Below are 13,686 nucleotides of genomic sequence, written 5' to 3'. Positions count from 1 at the left end.
TCTGGAAGACTGCTTGGTGCAGAATAGGCGTTTGTTGCACACTCAGCAGCCCGGCTGTATGTTTCCGTTTCACCACTGGTAAAACACCCGTCAGTGATTCCCAAACACTACCTTTACATAGGAGTGTACCATCCGTGTAGTTACTGTTCTCAGTATTCTTCAGACCCGTGGATCACCTTTGTTTTACTTGATTTCTTTTACAATCTGTTTATTACATCAGTTCCACAAATGGAAAACCCAGCACCGTATGCATGAAGTTGAAGGAAACTTTAAATTTTTTTTTTTTAACGTTTATTTATTTTTGAGACAGAGAGAGACAGAGTGTGAACAGGGGAGGGGCAGAGAGAGAGGGAGACACAGAATCCGAAACAGGCTCCAAGCTCTGGGCTGTCAGCACAGAGCCTGACGCGGGGCTCGAACTCACAGACCGTGAGATCATGACCCGAGCCGAAGTCGGACGCTTAACCGACTGAGCCACCCAGGCGCCCCTAGGAAACTTCAAACCTCATTTATAACTATGAAGAACAAAAATGTTTGTCCTTGTGCATCTAAAAACTTCTATGTCACCTATGAAATCCGACATTGATGTCTGAGTTTACCAGAAGGGGATTGGAGCATTGACTGTCAATGCCCTTTAGATCGTACTACTTTTTTGTGTTCTCCACCCTTCTTGTTGCCGGAATCTGCACCCCTGTGCCTAAAGGCTTTTTTCAGACATAGAAGGCCCCTCTGCCCTGCTCCGGCAGCTGCCAGGGAATTCACCTTCTGAGGATAGCCTGAACCAATGACTGATGGGAATTGATGTGAAAGTGGCCCAGCTTCCTCACTGCCTCCGCCCCCCCGCCCCCCCCCCCGTGGGATACTTCTGAGGTGTTCCACTTACACTGTTGCCCAGAGTTTCCTAAGAAGGTTGAGTCCCAGGCACTTGCTGCAGTTGCTGACTTACTAACACACCCATTGTTGACTGCCTGCCTTTTCTCTATCACCTCCCCAACCCTTTCCCAGTGTCCCTGTGCTTCCTAAATGAACTACTTGGTCTGCAGCCCTTATTTCTTGGTCTGCTTGTGGGGAGCCCAAACCAAGTCAGGGGCTGCTTGCAAATCGGTAGATGATGGTCATTTTCACATTCACTAATTGAGGTTTCCATGATGTGTGCTTTCCACAACCGTGCACTGTCTCTGCAGATTTATCAAATGGTCAGTGGGAGCAAGTGCGATGTGCGATCATATTTTGACAAATGTTTTATCCAGGTAACATTTTCCTACCAAAGTAACCACTTGAAAATATTTTCCACAAAATATTTTCCAGAAATTGAACCAAGTCTAAACAGTTTCAAGCTGGCTCTTTCCTATACACACAAGTCAACACAAGACAAAACTTTTATTTGGATGATGTCCTCCCATGGAGCAGTCAGTATGCTCAAAGCCTGGGGAGTTACTAAACAGAGAGATTGGTTGTACATGAAGTTACTTAATCACTTTGAGAGGCTAGAGATAAAGGAGATATTCACCAAGTATTACTATCATCACAATATTGTAGCTAATTACTAATATTGTAGTAATATTGTAGTTAATTACAAATAACTACTAATAACTAATTATCACAATATTGTAGTGAATTACTAATATTGTACTAATATTGTAGTTAAGTACAAATAATATTGTAATATTGTAGTAATATTACTAATATTGTATTTAATATTGTAGTTAATAACTTCAAAATCCTCACACTTTTGTCACTGTGCTCTCTTTTAATTTTTTTTCAATGTTTTTTATTTATTTTTGGGACAGAGAGACACAGAGCATGAACGGGGGAGGGGCAGAGAGAGAGGGAGACACAGAATTGGAAACAGGCTCCAGGCTCCGAGCTGTCAGCACAGAGCCCGACGCGGGGCTCGAACTCACAGACGCAAGATCGTGACCTGGCTGAAGTCGGCCGCTTAACCGACTGCGCCACCCAGGCGCCCCAACTGTGCTCTCTTTTAATTGAACCCTCCACATCAAAGCTATGCCATTGTCTCCTGCAAGATCTCAGTCCAGGGAATGAAGTAGCACCAAAACCAGCTTAGGTTGAAAAGGTGACTTTTATACTTTGCTTTGTGGATCTAGATGTTACTTATTTTCTACTTTGCCTCTTCAGAGACCAATGTCATCAGGGCCTTGGTTTCCTTCCAGCTTTCTGATGTACCATCATTACAATATGGTCATTGACACTTCACGCCTAGTGCAAGGACGTTGGAGTGCTGTTCCCATGTCAGAGGCCCAGGAACAGGAAGAGGGGCCAAGTGCAAATAGGGCTAGCTTGTTTGCCTGTTGAACTGGCCCTTCCCTTATAAGGAACCAGAAGTACAATTTAACAGCTTCCTTTCACATCTCATTGGCTTGAACTATGTCACATGGCCACCCACTTGCAAGGGAGTCTGGGAAATATACCTTTTAATTGGATCTTCACCACCAACAAAATTAGAATACTGTTAATACGAAAGAAGGGAGAATGGATCCTGGATAGGCAGCTAGCTTTCACTTCCAGAGAATGAGGGTCAGAGAAAGCACCTTAGGGGAAGAGACATCTCAGCTATGACCTACAAATGAAGAATTACCTATGCTAGTAGCAGTGGGAGAGGCTTTCTGGGAAGAGAGATGGCAGTGTATAAAAGAGGGAACGGAGAGAAGAGAAAAGACCTTAGCTCTCCAGGTTGAGCATCCCAAACCGAGCAAGGTGAGTCTTCCAGACCTTTCCCTGGCTTTCCATAGAGAGGCATGAGGACTGTAGCCAAATCAGAAAAGAATGCTGAGCAGGAATATTAAGTGTCTATTCTCAGAAAGTGAATATTATATATCACCGTTCCTCCATGACTCATCCCTTCCCAAATATCTTTAATTTTGAGGGCATGGTATTTTTTCCACTGTGAGTATGAAATGGTGGTCCCTCTTCCTGCCAAAGTCCTCGTCAGCTTTGTTCTGGACTTTGGAAAAAAGAAATCCTGTTTCCTGTCCTTTGTTTCCTGGCTGCAGCCTCTGGTTCCACCCCCTTCTTGGGCTCACAGTGTCTATTTCCGCCTCAGATTCTCTTACAAGCCCCTAGATCAGTTTTCTTTTCCTTAGTTACTAGTTAGTCGTGTACAGTTATCAAAGAAGAAAATAACTTCTCTCCATCCAGGTTTTTTTTTTTTCCTTTCCCCGTGGATTACCTTGTTTTGTTTTTTCTTAAATCAGTTTCTCAGACTCTGAACACAGGAGGAAACTAAGCAGGTGTTGAGGGCCTCATTCTCCTGGGGAATATACTAGAGCAATGTTGTTTTGAGACCAGAAATGATGTAATCAGGTCACTGGCAACAAAATGAAGACAAGGAAAACTCCAGGGTTTTAGGTCTTGGGTGGGGGGATTGAGAGATAGAACACTGTGGCCAGGAGGTGGAATCAAGTATGCCCTGTCTAAGAGAACAGCTTCCAGGTTTGCATAACTTCTTCTGTTTCTAGGCTAGCTGACCTTAGGCAAGTTATTGGACTGCTCTAAGCTTTAGGGCTGTTTGTTTGTTTGTTTGTTTGTTTTCATTTGTAGAAAAGGAGCTACTAGTTTCAACCTTCAAGTTGCATGGGGTAAATAAAATGATAGACGTAAAGTGTTTGGCATATCCCCCCTAGAAAGCACTCAACAAATAATCATCATTGTTATTACTAGTACGATTTAGAGCATTCGTGGGTTTTTTTAATTAAAATAATGATATTCTTCATAACGTGTACCAGACTAGCATTAACCCTGAGCCCTCCCTCCATGGAGACTTGAGGGACAGATAATAAACTCCTGTGAGTGAGGGCTACCTGGGTGGATGATATAACCCCAAATGTTCTCAGTTTGAGGTTAGCCCCAGCTATCCAACTCACCTGGGAAATGCCTGACTGAGGGTGAGGAAGAGACAGCCTGCTCTGGATTCTCTCCAGGGCGTCAGTGGGTTAGTCTATTGACAGATGAGGAGAATTCCAGCTGGAAATACAGATTTAGGAATCATGATTCTCTCCCTCACAATGGCTTAGAGGAGTATCGCTTTGAATCTTTCCACCAGTCTGTTAAAACTATTTGGATGTTGACCGCAGTTCAGAGCTTCGCTTCTCTAAACCACTAAACCACTACCTTCTGGAAATTGTTGGCCAAGACAAGAGGATTTAGTAGGCACGGTTCCGGGAGTGTGTCTGTTACACAGTCAACTGCATTTGTATCTTTTCCCTATCACACAGGATAGGCTAGGGTATGCAGTAGAAACCAAGGGCCCTAAAATTTCAGGGCCTTAAAACAAAAAAGGTTATTTTGCTCACACTGTATGTCAAGATCAGTGTCCTCTCTCCCTGACAGAGGGAAAAGGGACACATAAAATCATAGTCTGATTCTTACAGACTTTGGCCCACCTTTCATAGCCCCCGTTCCTACAGCCACACCAAACTTCAGCAAAGCATTCTCCTGTCCCTGTGTTAGTATTTCTCCCTCTCAAATGGTCCTGCCTGTAGGCAGTGAGATCTAAGGGGTGGTCTCAAACCTTTGAAGTTGTTTGGCTTGAAACTGTAGAGGACTGACCAATGATCTTTTTTTTTTTTTTTAATTTTTTTTTTTTCCAACGTTTATTTATTTTTGGGACAGAGAGAGACAGAGCATGAACGGGGGAGGGGCAGAGAGAGAGGGAGACACAGCATCGGAAACAGGCTCCAGGCTCCAAGCCGTCAGCCCGGAGCCCGACGCAGGGCTCGAACTCACGGACCGCGAGATCGTGACCTGGCTGAAGTCGGACGCTCAACCGACTGCGCCACCCAGGCGCCCCTAACCAATGATCTAATGAAAAGGAAGCAGGATGGGGATTTTTGAATGCCTGCTAAGAGCCTCTTTTGAGAAGGCAGTAATGTTTCATCTGCTCACCAGGTTCAAAGCCAAACCTGTTCCATGCCTGACAATTAAGCCTTAAAATAGAAACGGAAAGTTTGGACAATAAAACAGTCAAGGTATATATAATAGCCATGTTGCTTCTCCTTGACATATGGTCAAAATAATCTTTGTAAGAATAGTGGGTATAGTAAATACAATAGGTTATAATAGGCTTAGTAAGACTACTAGGTTATAATAGATCTAGTAAGAAAAATAGATATATTGAACCTTTTCCAAGGGAGAGCTCAGGACAGAACTGTCAGATAAATAAGTCTATATAGCTTCATTGCCTTATTCCTAATTAATTCTGCTTATAATTTAGAAGTTGAGAAAATAATATACATGGTTGAAGGATGAGTTCAAATCGCACCTGCCACTTAAATCTCCAAGAACGCATTGGACAGTTAGACTGTCTTGAATGAAATGTTTAAGTGAAGCCAGCAGAGATATAATCAAGCCACCATTTATTGCCTGCTTATCATGTGCCTGGCACCAGGTTACACATTCTATACCAAAAAGGCATTTTACCATTCTCTCAACAAAGGGCGGGACCATTGAGGCTTTGAGAGCTTACAGTGTTCTGCTCAAGGTCACCTGGCTAGTACGTGGCATAGCCAAAGCCTGATTTTAGGTTTGCTTGAATCCAAAGGCCAAACTCTGAATCAATAGCAGTTAACTAATGAGACTTCACCTAAGGGAACCAAAAAGGGTTGCCAGGAAATTTTGAGTGGCTGTATATGATATTTGACTATTTTCCACATTTGAGGAACTGAGGCACAAAAGGGATTTACACAATGATATATAGCAAGTTTTATATCAATCAAAGATTAGCTCTAGTTCTGAAAGTAATAAAATAAACTTATGCTCCCAGTCCTCAATGGAGAGCATGATAGCTGGATTTGGGCATTTTGTGAGGCAGCTGGCCTTAGGAAAAGTATGGTTGGTATTGTCGCCTTTCAGCTTCGACTTTCTCTGTCAGGTTTTTAGAAACTTCCTCCCCCAAACTTAAGCCAAAGCATGACTGTGTCTAGAAATGGGACTAGCTTTTCTGGAAAGGAAAGCACTGCTCAGGACCCCAAGTTCAGAATCATGTGTGCTGGAAGAAAAAAAAAAGTTTTAATAATTACTTATTCTTGAGAGAGAAAGAGACAGAGCATGAGTGGGGGGAGGGGGGCAGAGAGAGGAAGGCACAGGATCCAAAGCAGGCTCCAGGCTCTGAGCTGTCAGCACAGAGCCCAACACGGGGCTTGAACTCACAGACTGTGAAATCATGACATAAGCTGAAGTCAGATGCTTAACCAGCTGAGCCACCCAGGTGCCCCTTAATCATCTGTGCTGTTTAAAGTCTTGGTCAAACTTTTGAGTTGACTGAATTCTCTAAGGGTAACTTGGAATTTTTATATCCTGTGAAGGGGCCTCTTGACCTCCTTTTCTCTAAGGTCTGGGGACCCTATAAGATAGTCATTGATGTTACAATCAATTTTTGAGTACCTCCTCTGTGTGCCAGACATGAGCTGGTGATACCGTGGAAGACAAAATAGTACTTGACTTCAAGGAGCTTATAATTTGCTCAGGAAAACAGGACGTGTCATGAACAGTGAGACCAGTTGCCATTTTACTTGAGATGCAGTGCCATATTTAATACGCTTTCCAGTGATGCTTGAACCAAGCAGGCACTTTCCAAGTAAGGCAACAGGGCATCGTGGAAGAGATGCCTGGGGACCGATGGGGTTACACCAATAATAAGTGATTGAGTTCATTGGTCATTAACCCTATTCCTTAACCTCACTGAGTTCAGTTTCCCCTGCTGTAAAATGGGGATGATGATAATACTAACTTTGAAGAGCCATGGTAAAGATTAAATGAATTAATGCATCTAAAACCTCCAACAGCATGCCCGGTTCACTGGAAGGACTCAGGAACTGTTCCTAGAATCATAATAACAAAGATGCCAACAAAACCAAAAGCTAGTAATAACTGTAACAGTGAGTTGGGGGAGGGGACAAAATAGAGGCTGCTGAGAAGAAAAGATTCAGTCACCGAAGCTATTTCCTTGGCAGTAGTCACCCCTTAAAATGCATATTTGGATGCAATTTCCAGCCGTCTCTTAAATACTTAAAGAGTAGGCATCTTCTTAAATTGGTGTGTAAAAAGGGTAAAATGCAGCTGAAGGGGAGCTGGTTTAAACTGAAACCAAACTCTTTTCCTTCTTCTTTTTTCTCTTGTCCATTCTTTCCCTAAGGTCCAGGACAATGGACCTCATTTAGATAAAAAGTATTTACCCGAACCCTGGTTCCATTTAAGACATTTTGGCAGGACAGTGAATAATCCCTTCTCCCCTTGAGGAATTGTCACTCTCTATTATTGTCTATTATCACTGGAACAAAGATGTCATTATTAAAATAAACTCTTCCTGTAGAATGGCCACTTTAGTTATAAGAGCATCATTCATAAAGGCTTTATAAGAGTGCAAGCTCTGACATCATTATCATATAGAACACTATCGAAGATCTCAGTTCTAGGATCTGTTAGGATTCTTTGGTGGCAAGCAACAGAGCCAACCCTTGGTCACTTAAGCAAAAGAAATGGGCAATGGCCTTGCTCCTAGACCCCAAGGAATAGCTGGCAAGCCAGATTTCAGAAAGCGCAGGAATCAAGATTGCTCAGGGAGCAGGAACTAACAGATAGACTTTTGGGGTCACTCATGCCAGACGAATCAACTTCACTTATTTTCAGTCTCTGTTTCAATTGTCTCATTTCCTGAGAGAGAAAATCTGGTTGGCCAAACGTGGGTCTGAGGCCCTGTGGTCAGCCAGGGTGCCTCAGAGCACCTTGACTGACATTCCTACCAAGCCTGCCTACAATGGGAGGGGAATAGTTAGGTGCCTGGGGAAACTGAGGTACTGCCACCAGAAGGGGTACTAGGTTAATGGGAAGGTAACAAGAGTTTTATGCTACAGAGAGCCTCCAAGGTAGAGATGTATTGGGCGAATTACTTACGGGGAAACTGAGGCACTGAATTAAAGTACAGTAGTCCCCCCTTTAGATGCAGTTTCAGGTACCAACAGTCAATCGCAGTCCAGGAGCAGATGAATCTCCTTCTGATTTAACGTCAGAAGGTCAATAGTAGCCTAATGCTATGTTGCCACGCCTGTGGTCATTCATTTCAACTTCTCCTCAGCACACATTTTATCATCTCATATCACCATCATCAGAAGGGTGAATACAACACAATAAGAGAGAGTGAGAGGCCACAGTCACATAACTTTTATTACAGCCTATTGTTATAACTGCTGTATTTTATTTTTAGTTATTGTTGTTAGTCTCTTACTGTGCTTAATTTATAAATTAAACTTTATCATAGCTATGTATGTATAGGAAAATAACATAGTATATATAGATTTCAATGCTATTCGTGGTTTTAGGCATCCACTGGGGGTCTTGGAGTGCATCCTCGAAGGATAAGGGGGAACTTCTGTAGTTTGCCTAAGGGGTCACATTTAATGGCAGAAATAAACTTTTTGATTCTTACCAGCCAAATAGGAATTCTCTGCTCATTTTTACCAGCTTGCTAAAGCAATGGTTCAGAGACCTGGCAGTGCATCAGAATTACCTGTGGAACTTGTTAAAAATAGAGGAGCTGGGTTTGGCATGAGGCTGGGGCATCTGTATTTTTAATAACTTCTCATCTGATTCTATTTACAACCAACTTGGAAGCCCACTACATCGAGTTTCCATAGGATCCATAAGATATAGAAAAAGGACATCATAGAACTAAAAATGGGATAAGGTGATTTTAGGGAAAGGAGTCAGGTTTGGTGATAAAATTTTTTTGAGGTCCAATCAGTGCTAGCTACCTTCATGGTTTGGGATTAGTGAATGTGAGGATAAGGAGAACGTTTCCCTGTTTATGACAAGCCTGGGCCAAGGGGATGAGGAAGTTTAGGCTATTGTCCTAGAAAGCACTTACAACTGAGCTTCACAAGGCACAGGGCTGGGCCCTGCTAGGGCCCTCCTGACAGCTCGGTGCTGGAGGGGAAGGATCAGATTAGCCAAGTGCTAAGATCTGGAACACGGGAAAGGGTTGGGAAACAGGCTTGAGCTGGCACACACAGGAAAGGGATTGGTTACCTTTATCTGTTTGTCTCAGCACAGCTGAAGAAGACAGGCCACCCTAAGTGTATCAACCAAATTCCTTTCACTAGTTTTGATCAAGTGTTCTTTCCTTCCCCAGTGACTCGGAGGAGGCAACTCCGTCCCCAATTCCGGGGTAGATATTGATCAACCTACATATTCTCTCTCCTAAGGACATTCTTTCTTCTGGCTCTCGACACTGTCAGGTTTGACTGAGACTCCTAGACACCTGGCTACCAGCCTGCTGATGAAACTTACCCAGAAGCAAAGAGCAGAGCCAAAGGAATTGCAGAAGAGCAGTATGAGAATATACTGTGGATAGACCTTGATCTATCCCTGAACTTCTTATTATGTAAGATGATAAAATTTTCTGTTGTTTGTTCTGGCTGTCTATTGCTATGAAATAATTATCCCAAAATGGAGTGTCTTAAAACAGCAACTATTTTATTTTATTTCACAATTTTGTAGGTCGGAAGCCAAGCAGCGTTCAGCTAGTTGATCCTTCTGTTCCACGTAGCATCAACTAAGCTCACTGAGTGGTATTCAGCTGGCTAATAAGCTGGTCTGAAGAGTCCAAAATGTCTTCCCTCACATATTTGGCATCTTGGCAGCGATGGCTGGAAGTCTACACTCAGCTGAGAGCTTCAAGCAGAACACATCTATGTGGCTTCTCCAGCATGGCCATCTCAAGGTAGTCAGACTTCTTATATGGGGCTTAGGGCTCTTGGAGAGAGAAAGTTCTAAGAGACAGGAAGTGGAAGCTGCCAGTCTCTTCAGGCCCAAGCCTGAACTGGCACAGAATCACTCGGGCCATATGCTCTGGGTCAAAGAAGACATACAGGCTGTCCAGATTCAAGAGGAGGTAGCATAGATTCTACCTCTTGATGGGAAAGTTTCAAAGAGTTTATGACTACCTTTAATTCTCCACATTACTTAATTCAATTAGAGACAGGTTTTCTGTTATTTACAGACAAAAGGATCCTAAATAATTAAAGAAATTCAAGGTTCTTTCAACTCTGAGAAGAGATTTCTTCCTGTTTCTCTTACACAGGGGTCTGTAAACTTTTTCCACAAAAAGCCAGATAGTAAATATTTTAGGTTTTATAGGCCACACAGTCTCTCAACTCTGCCAATGAGGCATGAAACCAGCCATGGAAAAATATATAAATGAGTAAGCATGGCTGTTTTCCAATAAAAATTTTATTTATGGTCACTGAAATCTGTATTTCACATAATTTTCATGTGTCATGAAATATTATTCTTCTTTTGCTTTGTTTTCTTTCTTCCCCCCAACCATTTAAAAATATAAAAGCCTGGGCGCCTGGGTGGTTCAGTCAGATAAACGTCTGACTCTTGGTTTGCACTCAGGTCATGATCTCCATGGTTTGTGGGTTCAAGCCCCCCTTTGAGCCCCATGTTGGGCTCCGTGCTGACAGCGTGGGGCCTGCTTGGGATTATCTCTCCCTTTCTCTCTGCCCTTCCCCTTCTTGTGTGTACTCTTGCTCTTTCTCAAAATAAATAAATAAACTTTAAAAAAGTAGCACACAGTTCACTGGTTTTACAAAAATAAAAATATAAAAACCATTTTTATAATTGTGGCTGTACAAAAAAAGAAGGCAGGCCAGGGCCATATTTTACTGACCCCCTGCTCTAACACATCAAGCTTGCTCTAAGCTCTGGGCCTTTGTCTGTGCTGACCCTCTGTCCAGAATAGTCTTTTCTGTGGACCTCACATGGCTTGTACTTTCTCTTTAGTTGGGTTTTAACTCAAATATTACCTCTGCAGAACCTTCTCTCATAACTCTTTCTAAAATTATCCCTTTACCTTTTCTTGATAGCACTTCTCACTGCCTGAAACTGTGTTCATCTATTTGTTCATGTTTATTTACTGCCTCTTTTCTATCCTCACTCAAATCTAAATGAAGCAGGGATCTTGTATGATTCTCCTCTGAATGGCCTTTACTTAGCACAGTGCCTGGAAGGCAGTAGGTGCTCTTTAAAGATATGTTGTGTTTGAGTTAAATGGTTACAACTCAACTCTCTGGCGTTTGACAGGAACATAAAAGACTGCTCAGTTTCTACTCATTGATGAGTAGTGAAAGCAGAGGAAGGAGGTCATCTGCACTGGGAAGTGTTGATCCCTTTGTAATTTCCCTGGGTTTCAGGCAAAGCTGAAGGAAAAATTCTTCTCTCGTATAATTTGGAAGATAGCTATTTTCCTCTCTTGGCAGATGTGAATGACTTACCTTGCCTGTTTAGAGGCAGGAAAGGGGGAAACATCCTTAAACAACCTTATTTGAGGAGGGAGAGTGTCATCATGTTCATTGTAAAATAGAGTTTGAAAGCTGGATTCCTCTAGACCAATAAAGTATAATTTCATAGACATTCCTGAGATCCCTGACAGGAAATGGCAAAAGTCCTGTTCTGGGTGGCACAGCAATAATAGAGATGACAGAGGTGGGGATAATACCAGGCTAAACTTGTTCTCAGCGGGGGAGGAAGGAAAAAGCAGGAGCAGGTGCAGCGTTCAGGACAAGAAGGCTTGAGCGTGAATAGTGTATTGGTGGCATTGGGCTGGTGGCCAGAGCCTAGCAATTGAGCCCCAAGCTTTGGGGCAGAAGTGGCTTCCATCCAGTCCTCCAGCCCTGCTTCTACTTATTAAAACAGATTTCTAGGGTAGAAAGAGCCCACTAGCAGGGAATATGATAAACAGGAAGTGTCCGTGGGAAGCAGTGAGGGCCACGGCCTAGTGGACCTTAGGATGTGGAGCTTTGTGGCTTTAGTGAGTTCAGGTGAGGAACAGAGAGCTGGAACAGAAGGCATCAAGTAGAAACAGAGAATAAGGCTGACACTGAAGGCAATAAGGGGCTGGCCTACAAATGCTGAGTACAATGTGGGCTGCATCCATATGCTAGCTGGGCTAAGGGAGTGTCTTTGACTTTAGATTAGTTGATTCTCTGTTGGTGGATGAACAGAAAAAATAATGATGCAATTATGTGTCTCATCTGGACTTTGTGGGCACAAGTAGGGGGAAAGCTAACAAAATGTGACTAAAACTTAAAAAGGGAATTGACTGTCTCATATAACTGAGAAGTATAGCATAATGCTAGCTAGCTACGGGTATGGCCAGATCCAGGATCACAGTGTCTTTGGTGTTTGGTCAGTCTCTCTCTCTCTCTCTCTCTCTCTCTCTCTCTCTCTCTCTCCCTCTCCATATATATATATCTATCTTAGCTCTTTTTTCCATTCTCAGACAGGCTCTCCCCATGATATCATGGTTCACATTAGCTCCTGATATCTATCCACATATATCCATCCATCCAGCTTCAAGTTCAACAGAACACCTTTGGCCTAGTTGCTCTAGCAAGTCCAAGAATTCTATCTTATTGCCTCTGATTGGATCATGTGCCTGTGCATGAGCCAGTCACTGAGGCCAGGGCATCGCGGTGCTTTTTTGATCGAGCCTGGGTCCCATGCCTTCCCTTTAAGCCCAGTGTAGTCATCTCTACCCACATCACCTGGACTGGAAATGGGGAAGAAGTGGTTTCCCAAGAAAAACTCAGGTACTATTATCATAAGAATGGGGTGTGGATGCTGGGTAGGCACAGAAGAAAACAAAACAGAAAACAAAATTAGATGTCTACAGCTAGAAATCATCATACTCACACAGCACTGACCAGAAGCCACCACCTCTCTCATTAGTAGATGAATATAGTACTAAGTAAGTGATGCCGTCAAGCCCTGGATATTCAGCTGCTTCACAATGACAAAGTTACATCCTCTGGTTTGAATCAGCATTAGGCAGTTAACACCAAGAATACAAAATAATCATCATGTGAGAAAGTGGAAGTATTCAAACTGATTTAAAGCAAAAGCACAGAATAGCACGTATTTGGTAATGAGGTTTGGTAAGCATAAATGCACCTATTGCCCAAATAACCCTTGGATTGCAAGGTGACAAAGGTCTAGGGAAAAAAAGAAAGGTTTTTTTATTTTGGGTCTAGATTGTCTAGATGCCGCTACAGTCTCCCTGCCTCCAAGCAAGTCTATTTATTTATTTAAAAAAAAATTTTTTTTAATGTTTATTTATTTTTGAGAGAGAGAAGGAGAGAGACAGAGTGCGAGCGAGGGAGGGACAGAGAGAGAGGGAGACACAGAAACTGCAGCAGGCTCCAGGCTCTGAGCTGTCAGCACAGAGCCTGACGCAGGGCTCGAACTCACGAACCATGAGATCATGACCTGAGCTGAAGACGGATGCTCAACCGACTGAGCCACCCAGGCGCCCCTCCAAGCAAGTCTTTATAGTATCCACACTCTCCTGCTTCAGTGGCTCTCTGGTGCTTTTTGAACAAAGACATGGTCCTTGAAGTGCTAAGTAAAATTCTCTCTGTCCTGCTCTCTCCCTTCCTATCCAGCCTCACCTTAAGAGTAACTTGCCTTGAATGTCTGTGGTTTCCTGCACTGTCTTTACACTGTAAAGATCAGGTCCTCTTGCTGTTGTGTGGACTCCTTTGTGAGTTCCTTGAAGACGTGGGCATGTCTTGTTCATCCATGATTCCCCAGTGCTCCACCAGCACCTGAAACCTAGTCAGATTTAAAAAGTGTCCCTTGGAGTGCCTTGGTGGCTCAGTTAGTTCAGTG

The 13,686-nt window shown here is 43.0% G+C and overlaps 1 long non-coding RNA gene across 1 annotated transcript in view; it reads left to right on the top strand.

Moving 5' to 3' along the window:
* The window catches only part of LOC131513823 (uncharacterized), a 36,970-nt gene extending 23,889 nt beyond the window's left edge, over positions 1 to 13,081 (top strand). The window contains exons 2-3 of the long non-coding RNA XR_009262811.1: positions 9,146 to 9,397; positions 9,514 to 13,081. This is a non-coding gene — a long non-coding RNA (uncharacterized LOC131513823). The remainder of the gene's footprint in view (positions 1 to 9,145; positions 9,398 to 9,513) is intronic.
* The last annotated feature ends 605 nt before the right edge of the window (positions 13,082 to 13,686 follow it).

Source organism: Neofelis nebulosa, chromosome 1 (assembly GCF_028018385.1).
Source record: "Neofelis nebulosa isolate mNeoNeb1 chromosome 1, mNeoNeb1.pri, whole genome shotgun sequence".
Taxonomy (NCBI): Eukaryota; Metazoa; Chordata; class Mammalia; order Carnivora; family Felidae; genus Neofelis; species Neofelis nebulosa.
Note: the sequence above shows the minus strand (reverse complement) of the source record. Positions and strands in the feature narration are given on the sequence as shown.